The 16,240-nt window shown below is 42.6% G+C and overlaps 1 protein-coding gene across 7 annotated transcripts in view; it reads left to right on the top strand.

Annotated features, from left to right (window-relative positions):
- The window catches only part of HSD17B6 (hydroxysteroid 17-beta dehydrogenase 6), a 48,523-nt gene that overhangs the window by 15,017 nt on the left and 17,266 nt on the right, over positions 1–16,240 (top strand). The window contains exons 1-2 of one of the 7 annotated variants that reach the window (XM_040491686.1): positions 8,103–8,109; positions 10,631–10,638. The exons of 2 other annotated variants lie outside the window; for them this stretch is intronic. The gene's annotated coding sequence lies outside the window, so the exon portion shown is untranslated. 4 more of the 7 variants (XM_040491685.1, XM_040491681.1, XM_040491680.1 and 1 more) reach the window with 4 other exon arrangements.

The raw sequence follows: 16,240 nt of genomic DNA, 5'->3' as shown, positions 1-16,240 counted from the left end.
TAATTCTTCTGATCCATGAACATGGGATGTCTGTCCATTTATTTGTGTATTCTATTTCTTTCATCAAAGTCTTATGGTTTTCATTGTACAGATCTTTTACCTCTTTGCTTAAATTTATTCCTAAGTATTTTATTGTTTTTGATGATACTGTAAAGTGAGTTTGTTTTCTTTATTTCTTTTTCAGGTAGTTCATTATTAGTGCATAGAAATGCAACTGATTTTTATATGTTGATTTTTTTTATCCTGCAATTTTACTGAATTTGTTTATTAGTTCCAACAGTTTTTTGGTGGAGTCTAGGATCTGTTGTATATGTTGAACTGTCCTTGCATTCCAGGGATTTGAAACTGGAAGTCATCCTAGGACTCCCCCATCTAATCACTAGGTCCTAGGACATCTGCCTCTTGTATATTCTAAGTCCTCCCTTCCTCCTCAAACCCACTGCATGGCCAACTCTTTCATCTGCATGTCTTCGTTCAGATGTTGCTTTCTCCATGAAGCCTACTCTGACCACTGTATTTAATGCTACAAACTATCCTTCCTCCAGTACTCTTGATGCCCTTTATTCTGCTCTTCCTATTTTTTCCAAAGTGCATACACTCTTCTAACATGTTTATTATGTCTATCGTTTATTTTATTTATTTATTTACTTACTCACTTACTTACAGTGAGTGCACACACACGAGCAGGGGAGGGGCAGAGGGAGAGAGAGAATCCAAGCTGGCTCCATGCTTAGCGTGGAGACCAACGTGGGGCCCCATCTCACCACCGTGAGATCATGACCTGAGCTAAAATCAACAGTCAGACACTTAACCAACTGAGCCACTGAGGCTCCCCTGTTTTACTTATTTAAAAGATTATTGAGATATAATTCACATATATAGTTCATACATTTAAAGTATACAATTCAGTTGCTCTTAATATATTCACAGGGTTGTGTGATCATCACCAAAATCAATTTTAGAATATTTTTATCATCCTAAAAAGAATTCCCTTACTCTAGCATTCACCCTCCATTTCCTCCAAATTTCTTCAACCCATCCCTAGGCAGCTACTCACCTACTCTTTGTCTCTATAGATTTGCCTCTTCTGGAAATTTCATGTAAATTGAATCATATTGTACAATATGTGGTCTTTTGCAGCTGATTTCTTTCACTGAGCATAATGTTTTCAAGGTTCCAAAGCAACTGCACCATTTTATGTTTTCACCAGCAGTGAATGAGGAGTGAGCACTTAATGCAGTGCCTGGCACATAGTGGGTGCTCAACAAATGTTTATTGAATGTATGGATAAGAAAATGTAGGACACAATCTACATTTTTTAGCATGCCATCCAACAGCTTTCCTGATCAGGTCTCTACCTATTTTTTTCCAGCATTGTCTCTTGCTATTCCATGGCCTCTAGCCTTATAAACCTCTTTGCCTTCTTACATCCTGTTCCTGCTGCCTGGGGTATCCTTCTTGTCCTTCTGCTTTGTGTGCTGAGCTTCTGTTCACCTCTAACAATATGTCTTCCCTTAATCCTTTGGCAAAAATAGGTGCTTTCTCTTGTTGTCGTCTCCATATTTTCTTAATAATTTGTTTCTATTTTGGAATACCTGGGTGGCTCAGTTGGTTGAGCATTCGACTTTGGCTCAGGTCATGATCTCATGGTTAGTGAATTCGAGCCCTACATCGTGCTTGCTGCTGTCAAAGCAGAGCCTGCTTCTGATTCTCTGTTCCCCTCTCTCTGCCCCTCCCCCACTCATGCTCTCTCTTTTGTTGTGTGTGCGCTCTCTCTCTCACAAAAATGAATAAACATTTAAAAAAAAAGCATGTTGGGGCGCCTGGGTGGCGCAGTCGGTTAAGCGTCCGACTTCAGCCAGGTCACGATCTCGCGGTCTGTGAGTTCGAGCCCCGCGTCGGGCTCTGGGCTGATGGCTCAGAGCCTGGAGCCTGTTTCCGATTCTGTGTCTCCCTCTCTCTCTGCCCCTCCCCTGTTCATGCTCTGTCTCTCTCTGTCCCAAAAATAAATAAACGTTGAAAAAAAAAATTATAAAAAAAAAAAAAAAAAGCATGTCATCTTGAAGACAACCTCATGTTTATTTAAAAAATAATAATTTGTTTCTATTTCTACATCCCCTACTAGTTCTCTGAGCTTCTTAAGGATTGCCACTCTGGCACTCTTCTACTCATCTGTGTATCCTCAGTGCTTACCCAGGGCATGGCACACATTTAATAAATGTCTGTTTCAATGAACACGTAGAGGAAATAGCAAGAGCAATACCCCAGAGGCAGAAATACACTGGTAAGTTTGAGAAACAATAAGTTTTCTAACTTGATTTGTTAAAAAACAAAATTCAACTGAGTAAATTTGAGGATTTAATTGATTTTATTAAATGATTCATGAATTGGGTAGTATCCCATTTAGCAAGTAGAGGGGAGCTGTACTGAGCTGTTTCCTTGGAAAAAGAAAGATTTCTAAAGGCAGTGAGAGTGCATTAAAAAAAAAAAAATTTATTAGTAAGGAATGTATTATTTAGGCAGGATTGCCCTCCTAAGGGGAAAGGGTCTATGGGGGATTATCTCCTAATGTTGACCAGGAAATTCAATTTTGGCTGGTTAAAGTTATATTCCCGGGGAGGTTGAAACTGTAGTTAGCTTAGGTATTAAATCTTGGTATATAGACATGGGGCCTTAACATAAGTGACTCCATTTGGGGCCTGTGGTTTTCTTTTTAAAATTACCCCCTCTTGATCAGACTCTCAGTTTAAGTGAGACATGATAAAAAAATTTTTTTTTGAGGTATGATAAAAATTTAAAGAATTAGCACCACTCTCAGCTACCATTCTGTAGTTTTCATAGCTATTAAAAAACAAAATTCAACCCAGTAAATTTGAAGACCTAATTGACTTTATTAAATGATTCATGAATCAGGCATCATCCCATTTAGCAAGTAGAGGGGAGCTCTGAGGAGTTATACAAAATGGGAGGTTCTTATAGAAAGGAGAGTGAAGCAAGAAAGTTATTAGTAAAAGAAAAGGATTGTTCTAGGCAAGGTTGCTTTCCTTTAGGGGGAAGAATAAGGGATCTTACCATGCAGATTACCCCATTTTCCTTTGGGGGATGGAAAAGGCCCAAGTGGCAGGCTCATAGGTGCTGATTGCAAAATTCCTGACTCACTGGTTGAGCCTATATTTCTCGGGGAGGATGAAATTACAATTAAATTAAGTATTAAGCCCTGGTTTGGGGACTTGACCTACATGACACCATTTTGGGCCTGTGGTTTTCTTTCTTTCTTTCTTTCTTTCTTTCTTTCTTTCTTTCTCTCTCTCTCTCTCTCTCTCTCTCTCTCTCTCCCTCTCTCTCTTTCTTTCTTTGTCTGTCTGTCTGTCTGTCTGTCTATTTATTAGGCTCCATGCTGGGCATGGTACTTGAACTCAGGAACAAAGTGGAGCTTGAACTCATGACCCTGTGATCAAGACCTGAGCTGAGATCAAGAGTCGGTTGCCCCCCGGGGCGCCTGGGTGGCTCAGTTGGTTGGGCGTCCGACTTCAGCTCAGGTCACGATCTCACGGTTCGTGAGTTTGAGCCCCGCGTCAGGCTCTGGGCTGATGGCTCAGAGCCTGGAGCCTGTTTCCAATTCTGTGTCTCCCTCTCTCTCTGCCCCTCCCCCATTCATGCTCTGTCTCTCTCTGTCCCAAAAATAAATAAACGTTGAAAAAAAAATTTTTTAAACTTTTTTTTTTTTAATGTTTGTTTATTTTTGAAGGAGAGCAAGGCAGAGCATGAGCAGGGGAAGAGCGGAGAGAGAGGGAGACACAGAATTCGAAGCAGGCTCCAGGCTCTGAGCTGTCAGCACAGAGCCCGACGTGGGGCTCAAACTCACAAACTGTGAGATCATGACCTGAGCAGAAGTCGGTGCTTAACTGACTGAGCCACCCAGGTGCCCCGCATTTAAAACTTTTGAGAGAGTACAACACACCAGGGAGATTATTATGATTATTATAATTCCCAGTGTTTGAAGTGTACTTTGAAGCCATGGTCCCCAAGATCCAAACCAATCAAAATCAAATAAATCAAACAAAGACCCAATGGAAGGAGTCACCTTTTTGAGCCAAGTGGCTTATTCAGTGATCTTATGTAACTGAGTTTTAACCTTCCCAGAAGTGTTAATCCAGGTATAGCATGTGGTGTTGGCCACAGCAGAGACACCTTGTTCAGCTAACAGATATCAAGGGCTATCCTATTATGAAGAACAACTTTGACTAGAGAGTCTAAGGATCATTGTTGGGCAGCTATTGTTTTAGCAAAATTCTGCAATATCTTCAAGAGTTAGGGAGAAGTTTCTGATCATATTCTCATTTATATTTACTCCTAAACAGGACTGTATGGCCCTCCAAAAAAAGTGAGTCCTAAGACATGAATGCCTCCGGGTAGGTTTTTTCTAATTTGGTAATGACAGTCCAAGGAAACTGACCAATGAGATGTCTTGTTTCACTTGTGAAAATTTAGGGACACAGATAACCTAAGAGGCATTGCCCAGCTGTGTGCCAGCTATCTAGACATTGTAGCCCCATGGATAATGATAACTACCACGGACAAAGGCAAACCCTGACAAGGCACAAACCAATTCCACTAAGGTGGCACTGTAAATGGACAGGTAGGAGATTTTGATGACAAATCCAGTAGTCTGAAAGGCAAAGGTTTTCACTCCTAGCCATGGCCCAGGAGATGTGGATGATAGTGTTGTCTTTCCAGGTGAGTGCCAGAGTAAAGGAAAGAAAGGGAAGAAGAAAGGGTTTTGTATTTAAAGTATGAAGTCTTGGGGCGCCTGGGTGGCGCAGTCGGTTAAGCGTCTGACTTCAGCCAGGTCACGATCTTGCGGTCCGTGAGTTCGAGCCCCGCGTCAGGCTCTGGGCTGATGGCTCAGAGCCTGGAGCCTGTTTCTGATTCTGTGTCTCCCTCTCTCTCTGCCCCTCTCCCGTTCATGCTCTCTCTCTGTCCCAAAAATTAAAAAAAAGTATGAAGTCTTGATCTGGCATCTTGGGAGGAAGCAGTCTACCTCAATGTCAGCTACTTCTCTTCCTAGTCACTTTGATTTGGAAGTCTCCAGTGCCTGGGTAGGACCAGATGTCAGGTGGGACCTTATTCAGCTATGAGATACATGTCCAACGTTTAATTCCCTAAAGTTTGGCTGCCATCTGGGTAGCGAAGAGGACATGATGTAGTCACTTCTAAGGAGGTTCAAAGGCAGTTTGAACTTTTCTCTTTTCTTTTTCTTTTACCTGTTTTTCTCTTTTCTCTTACCTGTTCCAAACCAGAAGGGTGGGAGAAAATTGGAATCATTAATTTGGAGAGTTGTAGCTAGATTTTTGAGGAGACTAGAAGAATTTAGGATCCAGTCCAATTTACAGGTATATAACAGAACCTCAAAGACAATTAACCAGATTAGAATCTGGTTACAAAGATGTAAGCATAATTTCCTCTCTCCAAAACTACCCTCATTTTTTAAATAGTAAAATTAATCTGTTTGCATTAAACTTTGCCTGATTATTTATGTAAGTGCAGCAAGAATGAATAGTGAGTGACTATATAGGCTCTTTGTAAAATTGCTTTGCTGGAAACTTGTAAGCAAGGTGCCACGTTGATTTGTTTAAGGGTCTTTATTGACTCTGTAAAGTTACCCTTTGTTCCTTCAAACTGTCTAGTCATTTTGGAGTCCATGCCCATCTCTAAAATACGACATTCCAGGAGCACCTGAGTGGCTCAGTCTGTTGAGCATCTGACTTCGGCTCAGGTCCTGATCTCGCATTCGTGGTTTTGAGCCCTATATGGGGCTCTGTGCTGACAGCTCAGAGCCTGGAGCCTGCTTTGGATTCTGCGTCTTCCTCTCTCTCTCTCTGCCCTTTCCCTACTTGCACTCTGTCTCTTACAAAATAAAATTAAAAAAATGTTAAAAAAATATGACATTCCAGTTAAAGCTTTGGTAATATAACCAATGTTTCTAACTATGTCCTGTTAAAAGGAGAACACATTCTCACTGAATTTATGTAAATAGCTTGTTATTTTGTCATGAAAAGAATACTCAAGAGTTTTTGGAGGGATTGGGTAGGGAGAGAAAGTAAATGTTTAATCTTTGTTCACAAAGTTATATATTACGAAATTGTTGATAGTTTAAATATGAAATATGAAAAAGCAAAATTTAAAACAAAATTTTAAATGTTTATTTATTTATTTTGAGAGAGAGAGAGAGAGAGGAGGACGTGCAGGGGAGGGGCAGAGAGAGAGAGAGAGAATCCCAAGCTAGCTCCATGTTGCCAGTGCAGAGTCTGATGGAGGGCTTGAAGTCACAACTTGAGGTCATGACCCGAGCTGAAATCAAGAGTTGGACGTTCAACTGACTAAGCCACCCAGGTGCCCCTTAAAAAAAAATTTTTTTTAATGTTTATTTATTTTTGGGAGAGAGAGAGAGTTGGGGGGGGGGGGGAAGGGCACGCAGAGAGAGAAGGAGACACAGAATCCGAAGCAGGCTCCAGGCCCTGAGCTGTCAGCACAGAGCCTGATGCAGGGCTCAAACCCATGAATTGTGAGATCATGACTTGAGCTGAAGTTGGATGCTTAACTGACAGAGCCATCCAGGTGACCAGGCGCCCCTTAAAAAGCAAAATTTTAGAGAACCAGTGATGTTTTATTTATTGTATTGTATTTTCATTTCATTTCATTTTACTTTATTTTATTTCATTTTACTTTATTTTATTTTATTTAATCTATTTTTGAGAGAGAGAGAAAATAAGAGCAGGAAAGGGGCAGAGAGAGAGGGAGACACAGAATCTAAAACAGGCTTCAGGTTCTGAGCTGTCAGCACAAAGCCAGATGCAGGGCTCGAACTGGTGAACTATAAGATCATGACCTGAGCCAAAGTAGGATGCTCATCTGACTGGCCACCCAGGTGCCCCCGTTTTAAACAAGAGTCATAAAAATTATAATCCTCTTTGTCAGTTCATTTAGTCCTGTGTTATTAATTACTATTCTGTTTGAATACAGTTTTTCCGCTAGTTTTGGAAATTCTTACCCAGTTCAGTTGTATGATCTAAAAGTTATCAGAAATCTATATTCTGGAGTACTTGTTAGATTCCTTTTCATGAACTTCTCTGAAGGTAAAACACATTTGCACGAAGCGTTTGTAAAAACAACTGAGTAAAACAGTAACTGTGTGTAAATGTCTTAAAAAGGTCATGGTTAAAGGTCTGATTAGAGTTCATTACAATGTGACTGACAATGAAATTTGGTTATTTCTGTAACACAACACTTCAAGATAATAACTACAATTACAAGTGATAGCATATTCTAGGACATATCAAATTTCTAGGTTTCATACAATTTGTAGAACACTTATTTACATAACATGTATCTACATAAATATAATCAAGGAAGGTTTAGCATCACTTATTTTACAACACTTTCCGTGAAGTCTAACGTACCAAATAAACCTAATTCGTTTCATATTTCTCTTTTATGAGGAGAACAAATCTTTTAAAATGTTCTAGGGACCTTTAGGAAAATTTAAATGTTTGCGGTCAAAAGACTTCTTTAGAATTTGATTTTGGAAAGTTTGTCAAAAGATATCAGAGAGACTTTAAAACGCTCGGTCAAATAGGATCATAGGTCATTGTGAAACAATACTCAGTTATCCATTTAACCAAAGTGACATTAGGACTTTGTGGACAAATGCAGAAAGTTAAATAGTTGTAAAAAGCCTTGACTCTTTTAACATTAAAAAAACTCAGTTTTTTTTCTTTTGAGTAATGAAAGATCTGATAAAGATAAAACATAGAACCTTTGTTTCTCTAGGCAAATTACATTAAAGGTAAAGATAAACCTTTTTTACAGTGTTTTATTAAGGACAGACCAATAATCTAAGAAAACCATCCTTTTAACAGAGGAAAACCAAAATCCTAATTTTGCACCAGTATACTCTTGACATTAAAACTCAGTCTTGGGGCGCCTGGGTGGCGCAGTCGGTTAAGCGTCCGACTTCAGCCAGGTCACGATCTCGCGGTCCGTGGGTTCGAGCCCCGCGTCAGGCTCTGGGCTGATGGCTCAGAGCCTGGAGCCTGCTTCCGATTCTGTGTCTCCCTCTCTCTCTGCCCCTCCCCCGTTCATGCTCTGTCTCCCTCTGTCCCAAAAATAAATAAATGTTGAAAAAAAAATTAAAAAAAAACAAAAAACTCAGTCTTAAACAAATTCTTTTAATCTTAGCTAGCTTGACCACACATTAAAACTTCCTTGTCAATGATTCCTTTTACACAAACCTTTTACAACTTCTGTTATAGCAAATACTCGATGCCCAGGAAGAGACAAGCGACATGCACTTGGGGAATCAGGAAAGACTGTTTATTTCACACAGGTGCCAGCCTAGCAGAGTCGCCTCCAAAGGCTGAGCCCTGAGCCTTGGCGTCAGCCTGTTTGTGGGTGGGATTGCAGGGGCTCAAGAGGAAAAAAAAAAAAAGAAAAAAGGGAGGGGCCACTTCCCAGTTGTGCTGTGAGGGCAGTTGGTGGATGCCGGAAGAAAGCAAGATTACAGAAGCCAAAAACAAGTAAGGGGCATATCCGGCCTTGGACATCTGGCTGGCCCCTTTTATCTTGCTTTTACCAGTTTTCCTTCTCACTTCCTTTTTTACACAATTAAAAAAAAAAAAAGGTCTACGACGTTTTCTTTTCTTTTACATTCAGATTTTGTCCTAAGTTTTCTGCCCTTAAATAACCAGCATCCCATCTAGCAAGCAGAGGGGGGCTTCACTGAGCTTCAGTAAAGGAAAGGTTTTACAAGGCAGAGAGAGGGCATTGCGTGAAGAGAAATGTATTATAAAAAGGAAAGTATTGTCTAGGCAAGGTTGCCCTTCTGAGGAGGAATGCGTCTATCAGAGGATTACTTCCAAGAAATCCAGTTTGGCTGGTTAAAGATTACATTCCGGCAGGAGCGGGGGGAGTTGAAACTGCAGGTGATGTATTAAGTCTTGGTTTACTGATTTGGGGCATTAATGTAAGTGACTCCATTTTGGGCTTGTGATTTTCTATTTAACAACTGCAAACTGGCCTTTGTGAGTTGGATTATAGATGCAGGGCCTAAAATCATCTGGTGAAGGGATTATACTTTCTCTGGTGGGCCCCTGGGGAATGCTGAAGGGGAATGACATGGCTAAGACTGGGCCTGAGAAAAGTTAACCCAGCAGTGGTGTGTAGAATAAACTGGAAAGTAGGAGACAAATTAAGAGGAGCTTAATTAAGCTTAATTAAGGAGACAAATTAAGAGGACAGGTGGCTCAGTCGGTTAAGCGTCCGACTTCAGCTCAGGTCATGATCTCACAGTTCGTGGATTCGAGCCCCGCGTCAGGCTCTGTGCTGACAGCTTGGAGCCTGGAGCCTACTTTGGATTCTGTGTCTCCCTCTCTCTCTGCCCCTCCCCCACTCATGCTCTGTCTCTCTCAAAAATAAAGATTAAAAACAAATTTAAGAGGAGGCTTTAGGCCAAATGAGAAGAGTGAAAGTAAAATCCCAGGTAGAGTGTAAGAAAGGGCAGAGGAGTGAGAAATAGTATTAGAGAATCTGTAAGATTTGGTTTCCTTTCCAACCAAGGTCCAGCAGAATAGCTCCCACAAAGAAGGGTGGTGAGAAGAAGGAGGGTTGTTCTGTCATCAAGGAGGCAGTGACCAGAGAACACACCATTCACATTCACAAGTGCATCCACGGAATGGATTGCACGAAGTGTGCCCCTCAGGCACTCAAAGAGATCTGGAAATTTGCCATGAGGAGGTAGGAGCTCCAGATGTGCATGTTGACAACCAGGCTTAACAAAGCTCTCTGGGCTAAAGGACTAAGGAATGTGGGCTAAAGGAATAAGGAATTGTTGCATCCACACGACTCCTGAAACAGAATGCTTCGGGCACCAGTGACAGTCACAACAAAGTTTATTGCAATGAGAGGCAAGGCCAACCCGATCGGGACCGACACTCTTGACCAGAGTGCGGCCTCGAACAGCCAGGGTACAGAGTTTTTAGAGCCGACCACATCATCTTATCGTCACCTGGGAACAAAACAAAGAAATAGTCCCCAGATGGGGGTGGAAACAGTTCAGACCTTCTGCGGTTAAGCCGCGCCCAGTTGACCTCCTTGACCCTGCCTCTGGCCCACCTTCTCAAAGTTCTCAACATGCCCTTGCCCCGATCCAATCAAACACCAATCCAGTTGATTTCCCTTGAACTTTTGTTCCCTTGATTGATAGGACAAGGCTGTTATCTCTTAACCTACAGTGTCAAAACAAAGCTGTTATTTCCCAAGGCTACAGGTTAGCCCTACACCACAATTTAACCCTTACAGAATGTTCCATACCATATCTATGCGTGGTTGTCCAGAAAACATAATGAGGATGAAGATTCACCAAACAAGCTCTATATGTTGGTTACCTGTGTATCTGTCACCACTTTCAAAAATCTATAGTTAATGTGTATGAGAACTAGTCACTGGTGGTCAAATAAAGGTATAAAATTGCCAAAAAAAGAGAAATCTGTAGGGTTTGGAAAGTGACTGAGTGTGAAACGTGAGGAAGATGGAGGAGCCAAAGACTGGGTAAGGCTTTGCAGCCAGGTGCTAGGCAGAATGGTCAGGTTGAGTAGTGCTGTCTTGGCTTACACTTGCTTCTATGTGTGTTTGTGGAATTAGATACTTTCTAAATATCTACAGAGCGGGGCATCTGGGTGGCTCAGTTGGTTAAGCATCTGACTTCTGCTCAGGTCATGATCTCGAGGTTCATGAGTTCCAGCCCCACGTTGGGCTCTGTGCTGACCGCTCAGAGCATGGAGCCTGCTTCATTCAGATTCTGTGTCTCCCTCTCTCTCAGCCCCTCCCCCACTCTCTCTTTCTCAAAGATAAATAGAAAAAACATTTTAAAATTAAAAAAAGTATCTACGGAGAAGGAAAAGGCCTGCAGGGACATGTACTGTGTATTGTATTATAATTACTACTTTCAAGAAAAAGACAAATTATGCAGGGAATACAACAGTGACATATAATCGTAGTCAATCAGTTGGGTGCAGTGGCATTGCTTTTTGGTTTTGTTAAAAACAAACAGGGTCTTCCAGAAGTGGATAATTGTTTATTCTGTTCAGTTACATCCTGGACTAAAGCCTTGGTGTAGGTGCTGTGTCCGTTATAAAGATGAATCATTCACAGAACCGCGCCAGGCATACCAGTCCAGGTGGAGAGCTGAGTTACATGGGAGAGGTATGAATAGATTGTTATGGGAGAGCAGATCTATCTGCTGGTTGACGATCTATCTGCTGGTTGAGAAAGCTTTGTATGGAGGAAGTGTGAACTGCTGAATCTTGCAGGACAAGATACTATTTGACATGCAGAGGTGAGCAACAAGGGCATTTATGGAAAAGGAGTGGGAAGAGCAGAGCACAAAAAAATGGAGAACAACAAGCTTTTTGGTTTGGATGGAACATAGGCAGTGTGAGTGGGCCTTGTACACCCAAAAAAGGTTTTACATAGATTTAGATGATTTTTAGTAGGTTCAGTGCCTTTCAGGCAGTAAGATCAGCAGAGCTGTGCTTTGGGAAACTTAACCAGAGAGCACTGTGTGGATGAGAGGGGAAGGGACTGACGCAGTGGGGGTAGTGAGAAGGCTTCTATGATAGGCCAAGCAAGAGGCACTGAGTGTTGAAGGCTTGAACAATGGATGTGGCCATAGGAATGAAGAGGAGGGGACAGATGCTCCTTGACAGCCTCATCTCCTCAAGGGATGCATTTGGCAAGGAAGAGGAACTGTCAGAGCCTTGAGACTAAAATGTAATACAGATAGAAATTGGGAATTCTAGAAGAGAAGCATTTTTAGGAGAGAAGATGATGAGTTCTGCCTTGGATATATTGAGTATCTGGCTAAACGTCTGGCTGGAGGGTATTTAAGGAAATTAGAAATGCAGGACAGAGCCTCAGAAAATGGTCAGGTCGGGCTTATAGATCTGGATAGCTGTGTGGAGGGGAGAGTTGAAGCCTTAAGAGGGAATGAGATTGCCAAGGAGGGAGTGAGGAGCAGGCAGGGAAGGATTCTGGGACAGATCATTGGGGAATCTTTGCATTTAGGGTGTAAGGAAGGAGAGGAGGAGCCGAGGGGGAGGAAGGAAAGGGATGCCGTGATGGAAGCAGGAGAACCAGGCAAGCGGAGTATCTTGGAAGTCGAGGATGGAACGTGTTCCCAGAATTGGGTAGTCAAGATGGAGCAGGTGATGGCTTCTGACTGTGAGAGGAGGGAGCTTAGGTGTGAAAAGTAGGCCAGAGCCAGTCCATGGAAAGTGTTCAGGGGAGAGATAGTAGGGTGTAGTGATTTGATCCTGTCTCTACTACTCATTGTCTGTTTGGCTTCGGACAATTGGCTTAATTTTTGCCTAAATCCGTGCCTCAGTTTCCACATCTGAAAAATGGGCATAATGATTGCACAGACCTCATGAGGTTTTTATGTGAAGATCTGTATGTGTGTGTGTTGCTTTGAACAGTGCCTGGCACAAGTTAAGTTCTAAATGACTGTTCACTATTATTACTATGTGCCAAGCTGAGGAGTTTTGACTTTCCCCGTGGGTGATGGGAGTCATGGACAGGCCCCAACAAACGCATGGCATGATCTGAAAGCAATCACTTCCTTTACCCAAGACCCAGTTGGAATCTGAGAATCAGATAAAATCACTAGAAAAAAGAAAGTGCTAACTATTGCAGTGATATCTGAGAAAGAAGAAAGATAAAAGGCCTTGGGAATTGGCTGCTAGGTCCTTGGTGAGCTCTGAGTTTCCAGGGAGTGATGGGAATGGATGATGGAGTACAAGGGTTTGGGGAATGCATGAGCCATGAGACAATAGAGACCCCATACTTATGCTCTTTGAATATTTTGACCATATGGGGTAAGAGGATGGTTATTTAGGAGGTGGGAGGGTAGCATGGAGGAGGAAAGACCAAAGAAGCAGCCCAGAAGACAGACAGTATAGAGACATTTAGAACAGAGATGTCCGCAGTGGACGTTGCATACCCTGAAACGTGAGGCAAAATGTGGGTATGAATTAGATTGTGCAGGCCATTGGTTTGGAAGTGAGGAGGATGAAGGTGAGCTGATCTGGATTTTGGCAAGGAGGCAAGATGTGAGCTCATCTGTGGAAGGAGAGCCCGACGATCATGAGGTTGGGAAATTGAGAAGGTTGGGAAAGACTTGGAACAGGTGTTATTGGGAAAACATAGGACAGGGGTCAGATAGAGGCAGATAGAGGATTTATCTTGTATAAATGAAAGCCCAACCAAGATGGGGTATCATTGATTTGTTGTAGAAATAACCAGTTTGTTTTCTGGACTTTCTCTAGTTCCGCTTGGCACTAGGGAATGTGGATGGTAAAGGCTTTGGGGGTGCCAGGAAAACACCCCTCAAGTGGCTGGCCATGGGACCTAGATTGTGTAAGGTGGTAAATGAAGCCATAAGAGGACTGTAATAATAGACTGAAGAAAGAGAGGGCACAGTGGGAGGAAAGAGACAGGGAGGAGTGAGGGAAGGAGGGGAAAAGCCCTAAAGATGAGGGGGCTGTAGTCAGAGCTGTTTCAACTTTCAGGATCTTCGTGGGGGAGCATCTTCAAACAATGAAGATGAAGTTGGTGGGGGGTGGGGGAGGTGGTCAGGCCTTAAGTAAATAGTAGATATTAATTTATGCATTGTGATTATAAAGGTATTTCTGAGTTCAACTTCAAAACTTCAAAAGAAAATTAACCAGGCAGCAGCATGTGGATGAGAAGGAAAGAGACTGACAACATTGTCAGAAAGCTAAGTTCTTATTACCGTAACAGGAAGTCACTTGAAAACGTCTAGCATTGATAAATCAAGAAAGAGCAGTAAAAACATATACATCTCCTGGGTCAAAGGCGGAAACATAAATGATCGCACAGCTTTTGTAGATGAATGGTTGTAGAAACAAGCAGGCTACTTTGGGTTCCATATTTGAAGTAGTCAAGGCATCTTTAGATATTTTAGATATTTGATTGGTGTTCTGGTTTGGCCCATGTTTGGAGATTCTGTCTGGTCTGGCCAATCTCTTCTCCCAGTGCAGTCTTCTTGCTGCTAAGTATGCCATGGTTGAATAGTAATACCCAGGGAGGCTGTGCAGCCTAAACTTCCCTCTAATTGGGGAAATGGGTTTTCATCTTTGATTAGCATCAGAAAATTACTCTTTTAGTCAACTAACAGGCAGGAGGAAGCCCTGTTACTACAGTGCACCAGAGAATGCCGGTTGGGCAGAACAGAAGCAGTTGACTACAGAACATAAGGCTCTCCGATTGGAGAAAGACTGAAAGCTTGGGGTGGGAGAGAGAATGGGGAGGTGGTGGGAGAGGGGGAAAAGACGTGGGAAGAGGGAGGGAGCATTAAATATCTCTGTCAACTATTTTCTCTCCCTCACTAGCTCCTTCAGGTTTACTCCCTTACACCCTTGGTGGTTCTGGACCCAATTACAAATGTGTTGGGGGGGGGAGTGGGGGAAGGTTTCTCCCTGCCCACAAGCAATTCTCTGTGACACCAGCTGGATGTCCTCCAATTCAACTCCGTTCTGACACTCTCTACCAGGAGATAGTATCAGATTCCACAGGTTAAAAGTTCAGTCCTGGGGACACCTATGTGGCTCAGCCGGTTAAGTGGTTAAGCGTCTAACTTCAGCTCAGGTCATGATTTCATAGTTCGTGGGTTGGAGCCCTGCACTGTGGGCTCTCTGTTGTCAGCGCACAGCCCGCTTCAGATCCTCTGTCCCTTTCTCTCTGCCCCTCCCTTGCTCTCTCTCTCTCTCAAAAATAAATAGGCATTAAAAAAAAAAAAGAATAGAAAACTAATCTTTAAAAAAATTTTTTAAAAAATGTTTATTCATTTTTGAGAGATAGAGAAAAAGCATGAGCAGGGATGGGGCAGAGAGAGGGAGACACAGCATCTGTAGCAGGCTCCAGGCTCTGAGCTGTCAGCACAGAGCCCGACGTGGGGCTCGAACTCACAAACTGTGAGATCATGACCTGAGCCAAAGTCGGATGCTCAACCGACTGAGCCACCCAGGTGCCCCGAAAACTAATCTTAAAAAAAAAAAAAAAAAAAATTCAGTCCTGCAAGACTGCTACCCAACCCCCACTTCAGGTGCCAGTTGCCAGCCCAGATTATCACCAGTGCTTCCAACTGACTGGCTACACATTCGAAGTTCCAATGGCCCCCTTTCTGGGTTGTATTAATTTGCTAGAGCACCTCATAGAACTCACAGAAACACTTAACTGTAAGAACAAACTGCTGGTTACCAGAGGGGAGATGGGTGGGTGGGGGGGGAATGAGTGAAGTAGGTGAAGGGGATTAAGAGCACACTGGGGTGCCTCAGTGGCTCAGTCAGTGGTCATGATCTTGAAGTCCGTGAATGCAAGCCCCGCCATTGGGCTCTACACTGACAGCTCAGAGCCTGGAGCCTGCTTCGGGTTCTGTGTCTCCCTCTCTCTCTGCCCCTCCCCCACTCTCACTCTGTCTCCTTCAAAAATAAACAAACATTAAAAACATTTTTAAAAATCACACTTAACAGTGATGAGCACTGAGCAACGTAGAGAATTGTCAAATCACTATATTGTACACCTGAAATGAATATAACGTTGTATGTTTACTCTACTGGAAAAAAAAAAAAACAACTCACAACAATATCTTACGTACTAGGTTACTGGTTTATTATAAAAGGATATTACTGGGGCGCCTGGGTGGCTCAGTCGGTTAAGCGGCCGACTTCGGCTCAGGTCATGATCTTGCCGTCTGTGAGTTCGAGCCCCGAGTCGGGCTCTGTGCTGACAGCTCGGAGCCTGGAGCCTGTTTCAGATTCTGTGTCTCCTTCTCTCTGACCCTCCCCCGTTCATGCTCTGTCTCTCTCTGTCTCAAAAATAAATAAACGTTAAAAAAAAAATTAAAAAAAAAAAAAAGGATATTACTCGGGAATAGCTAGACGGAATAGATGCATAGGGCAAGTAATGGGGAAAGGATGCAGTTTTCATGCCCTCTCCCAGCATGTGGCTCTCCCCTAACGTCCATGAGAAGTTCTCTGAACCTTATTCTGTTTTTTATTTAAAAAATTTTTTTTTCAACGTTTATTTATTTTTGGGACAGAGAGAGACAGAGCATGAACAGGGGAGGGGCAGAGAGAGAGGGAGACACAGAATCGGAAACAGGCTC

The sequence above is a fragment of the Herpailurus yagouaroundi genome, unplaced genomic scaffold (genome assembly GCF_014898765.1).
Source record: "Herpailurus yagouaroundi ecotype Mexico unplaced genomic scaffold, PumYag 182, whole genome shotgun sequence".
In the NCBI taxonomy this organism is placed as follows: domain Eukaryota; kingdom Metazoa; phylum Chordata; class Mammalia; order Carnivora; family Felidae; genus Herpailurus; species Herpailurus yagouaroundi.
The sequence above is the reverse complement of the archived record's forward strand: the minus strand, read 5'-3'. Positions and strand labels throughout refer to the sequence as shown.